Here is an 8,647-nt window from a genome sequence, read left to right on the forward strand (position 1 = left end):
TAACAAATCCTCCTATAATTAATTTGAACTGATAATTGACGAGTGTACGGTAGCAATAAAGAATGCAAAGCTCGTCATTTTGATTTTTGCGCCAATTCAATGCATTTATTGCTGCAACTTAAACTTTTCAGATCGAAAAAATTACATAACAAAAATGTACTAGAAGTTCATTTATTATTATTATTATTATTTTCCATATCGCCAAAATTTTGCTAAATTCGAAAATATGGCACTCGTCCTTTCTTCCTTCTCTACCTATTTTAAAGAATGGACTCGTTTTCTCAAAAGATTGACAAATGTCATTTGTTCGTGGTCGGACCAGACACGATTTAACAACCCTGACACCACCACGGAAATTTTGGAGAAGTAGTTGCGCTCTTTTGCTGGAACTTTTGATAAAATGACATTTGTAAATAAAATAGCAATTTGCTGAATTTTCTTTATAAAGCCACATTTTATGATTTGGAAATATTCTTACGAAAAGAAACTAACATTATCTAAAGAGGATATTAATTGTTTATTACTCTTATTAGTATTAGCTGCGTCGCTCGGCGCTGCAAAGTGTACTTCAAAAATAAAACTTATGTCAAGTGACGCATGGTAAAAATCAGGTGCAAATAAAAGAAAAACAAATAGTGTAAAAATTTTCGCAAGAATAATAACGACAGTCCTTATAAATTCCCCCGTAACAATCCCAATCCCCGATAGATTGTGTCGGGCGCTTTGTTAGATACCTTCACTGTAGCACCGAACAAAAAATCTTAGGGCAGGTGAATCATGCGATTTTTTTTTTCATATGAACAAATAAGGAGAAATATAGCTAAAAGGGTCATTAAAATCAAAACAACATTCTCAAAATAGCGACAAAGGCTTTAAATCCTCTTCAGCATTTCGACAAGTCTCGAAAATCCCCAGTACAATCTCGACATTAGCCCTCAAAAAATCGTTACTCGACTAAGGAAAACAGTTATTTAAAATCCCCAACACAGTAAAGAAAACAATCCTTGAAAACTCCCGTTCAAGCGAGGATTAGTCCCCAAAAGCTGTCCGTAAGATAAAGGAAAACGTTCCCTAAAATAACCTATTAGAATTAGGACAGTTTCTAAAAATCCCTTACAGATTTAAATAGCATCAACAGTCCTCAAAAAATCTATCTAAATAAGGAAAATGGTTCCAAAATCCCTTTTCAGAATGAAAAACTAATAATTAGCTAATAAACAAGAGGAAAACTTTTAATTCCACCATTACAAAAACAAGAATTTTATTTGTTCGAACTCAATTAAAAAATGGTAACAGATATTTCTTTTCAATGATTTTGTCACGCCTATTAAAACTATTATATACATTCCATTATATAATAGTTTTAATAGAATAGAATATAGACAATAAATATTCCATTTAAAATTGATTTTTACTTCATTAAAAATGCTTCAATGTCCCTACTACCCTTTCCGGATCCAGAAGTAACTATGTGCCAAATTTGACCGAGATCCGACGTAAACTGGATTTGTATAGGGAACATGCATATATACACGCACACATATAAAAATATTGTTTTTTTTTCTTGAATTGATTATTATTATTATTCAACCATAAAAAGCATTTTTGAAGAGAAAACGAGAATTACAAAATTTCAGGAATAGGAACTTTCTTTAATAATTTATATTTTTGTTTTTGTCATTAGTTTTCAAAACTAAAATAATAAAAAAATCACTAAAGGCAAATTCATTCATTTTATTGCTTCAAATAGATTGTTTTCGAGCAAAATGTTGCTACACAATCCAGGATTTTATACTTTCGACTTTATATTTTTTTCCATGTTTCACGTAATGATAAAATATTGAAGTTAGATTTTTTTAAAGCTAAAAACTTGTAAAATTGGATGAATTAGGCAAGCTAAATTAAAGAGTATTTTTCAATTATGCATTTTTATTTTAATTAAGCAAAACTAAAGTGAAATAAGTTATAATTAAGGCTAAAATTTAAAAATTTGAACCCATATATTTGTCCCGCGTTTTAGTTTTCTGTCTGTCCTTTCTTGTACTGAAATTACTGGCACTTTATTGGTTAAAGTTTTCTAACAAAACTTTTCTTCAGAATTTTATAAAACATTTTCAGTGACTGAACGCAAAAAACAATCACGTAGGTCGCATGGGAGCTGCCTATCTTTCATCTTCCTCCTCAAATTCGTAAAATAGGTTTTAAAAATGACAGCTTGGTACTTATCAAGTAAAAGTTGGAGCTTAACTAGTAAATATTAATGTAGAAATTTGATCTTCTCCAGACGAAGATAATTTAGCGAAAATCTTAATTTGAGTTTTGATGGTGTTTTATGAAACTATGTCATTGCTTCTAAAACGATAATTATCAGGCAACTTCGTCTTAACTATGAGGTAAAATTATACCGTAAAATTAACTGCTTTTTTATAAGCGAAGAAGAATAATTATTTTACAAGACGGATAGATGTTGGAGCTAAGCCTCTAATGTGAGGTTGGATAATGTTGGTTGGAGTGAACTGTAAAATAATAATAATAATAATAATAATAATAATAATAATAATAATAATAATCGTATGGAAAAGCGTTCAACCGGCTTTCGCGTAGAGCTTTGTTTGTCTAAAACCAAGTTTGGTAGTTCAAGATCACCGGAGAAAGTAATATATTTTTTAATATAAAACAAGTTCCGTTAAGAACAAAACGAGCCTATTTTCCCCAGGGGCGGATAAAGACTACCATTTGGGGAGGGGGGTGCTAGAATGACTCCCCCTCTTCCCCCATGAATGAACCTGCGGTTTTGGGCACGAAAAATTTCTGAAACTACTTGGGGGCCAATAAAAAGCTCCAAATCAGTCAATCAGGCTCAGACACTTAGTAAAGCATAAATAAACTAATTGATTACATAAACATTGAAAGAAAATAATATTTCAAATATTAACTTTTAAAAATAATTAATTAATTGAAATGAAAACTGAAATCGTTTGCATGTTATTCATAAACTGTTTGCACAAAATGTGGACGCATAATATTGTTCACGATTTAAGGGGGGGGGGGATGGACATTTCCACCATGATCCTCCTCTTGTACCCGCCACCGATTTTCCTGTATGCCAACATCGATTTTATAGAATCTAATCAATATTCTCTTCTTTCCTAAATTTTTTTTGCAAATTATGTAAAATATACCTTCTTGACAATTTGAACTTCTCTATAGAAACAAAATATGTATTTCTTATCAAATGAAATAGATACGTATAAAATAATTAAACGAACAAATAAAGTAGTAGTACCTTTTAAATTATGCAGTTAATATATATATTTACATAACAAATTCTTTAATCGCTTTCAAAAAGAAAAAAAAAGAATTAAACTCGGTCACCACTTTCTTTATTAAATCTATCAATAAAAAATGAAGGAATTGTCTCAGTTTTCTTTTTGACACCATTGGAAAAAGCGACATTTTTCACTAAGCTTCCATCTCGAAGGAAAAAAAAAAAAACGTTACAAGCTTTTAAAATCAAGTTCGAAAAATCTCATCTCCATTCAAGATTTCAGCCGTTTTATTTTCGCGTTTCCACGGTTACACTTCTTGAATCCATTGTTTCTTTCCAACAATCTCAATTTCATTTCTTAAACTTGTTTTAGTTCGTGTTTCCATGTGGTTACGCTTTTTAAACCCATCTCTCTTATTCTAATTTCTTAAAAGTATTTTAACATCTGTCGTCATTGTTTGGAAAGAAATTTTCCATAAGTTCTTTTTTCTTTTATTTAAGCCTAATTGTTGAATATACGTCACTTGACCCAATTTTCATCTTTAGGGTGGACCGGGCAAAGCGGGGCAATGCAGCTAGTTCTGGAATAAAGGAGTAGGATTGGGAGTCGGTAGTACGAGGCTTAAAATTCCAAGAGTCGGAGCTTAGAGCAGGAATTAGTGAATGGAGGGAGCAAGTCCGCTTAGCAAAAGTTGAAGCAGAGACACCAAGTCACGTGACTCAACAACGACGGATGTATGACACGTTTTGTATGGAACTAGCGAAAGAAACCTGATTTCTTCCAATGCTTTTGCTTCAAAACCTATCCCGTGACTTGGGTATCTTACATCATGAATTAAAGTCTTCACTTCCTCCATTTTAGCTCTTCCCAATGAGTCGCAGTTGGTCATTTTCAATTAAAGTCCGTCTGCGAGTGCTTGCAGATTCGGAGTGTTTTTAAGGTAAAGTAGTCGGAGTCGGAGTCCGGAGGCTGTAAAATTTCCGGATTCGGAGCCGCTCATTTTCCCTCTGACCCGGTTTTGTACCAGGGGTGCGACGTCGGGGGGAACACGAAAATGAGGTTTCTTCGCCGAGATCTTTCAAACAGAAAAAGTCTGTGTGAATCGGGCACAAAAGTAATTAGGAAGGGGGGGGGGAGGGCAGACAGACAGAGATAGAGGCATGAAATAGTTTAAAACTGAAATAGTTTAAAATTTTAAAAAAATCGCTAGCAGTCTAATTTTAAAAGCCAAAGTTTATCATACAACCATTAGATAAAAAAAAAAAAAAAAAAAAAAAAAAACCTTAATGTGCGCACATTTTCTTTCTTTATAAGCTGCAAAGATATTTTCTCTTCTTGACACTTTTGAAAGCCTGTGCATTTTTTATGGAATTAATTTTCTCAAAATTTTCTTTCCATAAAAAAATCCCACTCTTTTCCGTTTTCTGTAAGTGTTCTTTTGTTGGATAAGAACGTGAAGCATTTTTTGAAGAACCTTTTATGTTTAAGTGTAGTAGCAGGATGGATCAGTACGCCTTACTACTTTCGTATTGGAGATAAAAGCAATATTTTATTGGCACTCAAAAGCAATAGCTTCTTTTATTGTATGCTTTCATCTCTTTTCTTCTATTCTAAAAAAAAAGTTAAAATTTTCAATTTGTCCAACACCATAGTAAATAAAGAATGTAAATTGAAATCTTCCATTTGATCTTCAAAGTGAAAAATGTCACAGTAAGCGTGCTAGTTTCAGCTTAAAAAATGTATTTTACATTAGCTATAGGACTTATTATTATTTTAGCTTTTTAAAGTTTCAAGCCAATTTCTTGCATGTATAAATAAGTTGCAATTAAATACTGTTTCTGATAGATTACGAAATACTATTCTATAACTGTGCATTGTAGTTAATTTCTATTACACTTAAACATAGATTATGTCAGAATTTCCAAGGTTTTTTCCGTAATACAGTATTAAAAACGCATTTGAGGAAAAAAAACCGTTCTTGTAACGTTTTCTTTTGTTTAACCGCTTTCTTTCTACTAAATCTATTCAATGGATTATGGCTCTTCTTCTGGTGGCATTGTTTCATGTAAATCCCACCTGGCTTTTGCTATGTTAAAAAAATACTAAAAAATTAAAAGCGTAAAGCAAAATATTTTTACTCAAATTAATTTTACTAACCGTTTGTCTTAGTAGAAAATTTAAGTTTAACTGATCCCCATCAGTTTGTATCTTTCCAATTTTTAAATACATTCTTAAATATTTACGTTTAATCTTCATGACGCTTTTGGAGTCTCTTAAGTTACTAAAAAATGGTACAGTTATTGACAATATAATACTGCTCAAATTTTGGAATTTGAAAGATATCATAACTAATTTTATATGTAAAATCTTATGGCGTGATTCATAAACTGACCATGAATATGGCACTCAATTTAACTGTATTTATTTGATATAAAGTGTTTGCCTTTTATCTAACTTTTTAGTTCAGGTCTATATGCACTTATGTTTGAAATGTTTTATACCTTATATTAACTGTGAAAAAAAATTCATGTACTTTAAACCGATAACTGCTGACAACCCCGAATGCCAAGAACTTGCTGTGCTTGTAGGATTTGCAGCAGTGTGTTTCGATATTCACAGCATTGTAAGACACAGCATCTTGTAAATTTGCAGCAATGGATTGTAATGTTTCACGCAATTAGAAGTGTGTGCACCATGTGAAATGAACAGCAAGTTGATGGCAGCCATTGTAGTAATACCTTTTGCTATTAAGTTCGTTAGATTTTTTTCACAATGTAGAACGCTCTTGTGCTAACTCAAAAGAGAAATGCTTTATGTTTAACGAACAACGTAAAAACCATGAAATTAAGTATGTGAAGAGAAAAAAAAAACAGAATGATTATAAGAACAAGAAATTATTACGTTTACATTATTAGAAAAAAAATATTTTATGTAAGGATGGAAATCTGGCTTTAGCGATGTAAAGTACATGAGGAACAGACAGGAAATATGTGAAACAAATTGACATGCGATTAGACAGGGTAAAGCGTGGTTCCTTAATCTAAAAAATATCAAGCGTTCTGTTAAATAATTAATAATTAATAAATAAAAACAAAAAACCCGACTACATGAAAACCAAAAAAGAAAAAAAAAACTAAAAAGAAAAATATATAATCGCAGTAGCTTAGAATGTTATTAAGTACTTCCATAGCGCATTCCTCTTTGACCAGTCAAAGAACCCCGTGCAATTTGAATGGGTCCCGACTGTTGATCATAGTGAATATATATGTAACGCCTGTTTACATATATCTTCTTTTCTATTCCAAATTTCATATCCAGAACGTAGTATTACGTCTTGAGATATGGCACTCACAATGGGAAAAAAAAAGAACTTTCGATTGCGCCCTTTTTCAGCTATTGACGCCAAAATAGAATCAGCTCTTATACCCTCTAAGGGCTACTTGTCGATAAAATTTTGTTTGATTCCGTTCATTATTTCTTGAGATACAGCAGTCACAATTGACGACAAAAAACGTTCTATAACTCAACCCCCGTTTGAGCTATTGACACCAAAATTGAATCAGCACCTACTCCTGTTAGGGGCAACATATGGACTAAATTTTGTTTGATTCCGCCAGTTACTTCCTGAGAAATAGCAAGCACGCGTAACTCAAAAAACGTCCCATTGCTCCACCCCCTTGGAGGAATTCGCGCCAAAAACCAATGGGCACAATTTCATAGGGGCACATATGTGTACCAAATTTCGTTCAATTTCATGCGGTAGTTTTTGCTGTAGAACGGCCAAAAATAACTGGTCACATACATACGTGACACACACACACACACACACAGACAGACAGACAGGCAGACATTTTCCAAAAATGGTTGAAATGGACTCAGCACACCTCAAAACGTTCAAATTCGTCAAAATTCGAAATTTGAAAATTTGTCGAAACCAATACTTTCTTCTATATATTAGATATAGAAGAAAGTAAAAAAACCCGTCAAGAGAGTACACGTCGCGAAACTCAGTTCGCTGATCACGATAAAAACAAATGCAACATGTTAGAGACGAAAATCAAATTAGTAGACTTAGTAAACAAAAAATTCAAACAGTGAAAACGCTACCTGCATTTGTCACATGCTGTGCAGCACGCAGGTAGCGTGCGACCCGATCCTGAACTGACAATATGACAACTGTTTGCTGATCTGGTTAATTTTGATTACTGTCATGTGTTTAATGACACTCCCAAGGTTAAGAAAATCAGTTGACGTAAGATTTATCATAATCGGCCAAGGGGTTTGGCCTGTACAACGCCACATAGGATCACACATACATACATAGACTCATGAACACATTACCCTCCTTTGCGTCGCGCACCCGCAGTCGGGTAAAAAATACATTTTCTGTTGAGCAACCGTCATCGATTTTTAACAAATAATTTTTGAGTTATAAAAAGTAGATGAACTTCTCTAGAAACTTTTATTGTGAACAATATTTTTACCTTAAACAAATTGATTTCAAGTTGATAGCTGTTATTATTTTTCCGAATTGTGTCAACGATTTTCAATTCGTGAAACTTCTGAATGTCACCATGTCAACTGATAATCATCTCTCATTAGGGAGTTGACTTCGAAAGGATATCAAGACTGAAAGCTGAATCATGATTAAAATATGGTCACCCTGTCAAAGTTTTCGGCGAAGTTGGAAATCATTTCTCCTGGAAAGCTTTGCACTTTGTTAGCATTTTGTGAAACGACGCTTAAGAGAATGTAATAAGCGTAAGGTCATAAATCATTATGAGAAAAACCACTTGTCTTCCAACCTCAGTTGTATAAAGAAAATTTAAGAACCAATTAAAGAACCGAAATGCCAAATGAAGTAGATTCTGAAATATCTTCTACTCGTTGTATAAAAATATCATCATTTAAAGTATTGCTGCAAGCATTAACTCAAACATATGAAGCAGTAAGAAGCAAAGGGACGTAAGTGCCAAAATTTAAATTTTGGAGACAACCAATACAAATAATAGCGGAACATCTCCTCTGGTTTGGGGTAAGGAATGGTACTAGTAGCTCTGGAGAATACAGCTATACCTCATGATTTAGAAAAAAAAAAAAAAGCAATGAAGGCCTACTCAATCATCTGAACTTAAAGTGCGCTTTGTAAGAAACTTAAAGTCCATTTTCATCCCTTTGCTTCTCACTGTCTTATATGACTAGGGGAAAATTTAAACCATAGAAAATTCTTATGGATAGTGCTAGATAAAGATTGCTTATAATTCAAAGTTAAAAAATAACAACTTTTCTTGCAATTCGTTATTATAAATTATTGCAGCGTGGAGTTTTTCCAGCCGAACAGGATCATGTTGACAAGATTAGAACATAATGCAAAATTC

This window comes from Uloborus diversus, chromosome 2 (assembly GCF_026930045.1).
Source record: "Uloborus diversus isolate 005 chromosome 2, Udiv.v.3.1, whole genome shotgun sequence".
Classification (NCBI taxonomy): Eukaryota; Metazoa; Arthropoda; class Arachnida; order Araneae; family Uloboridae; genus Uloborus; species Uloborus diversus.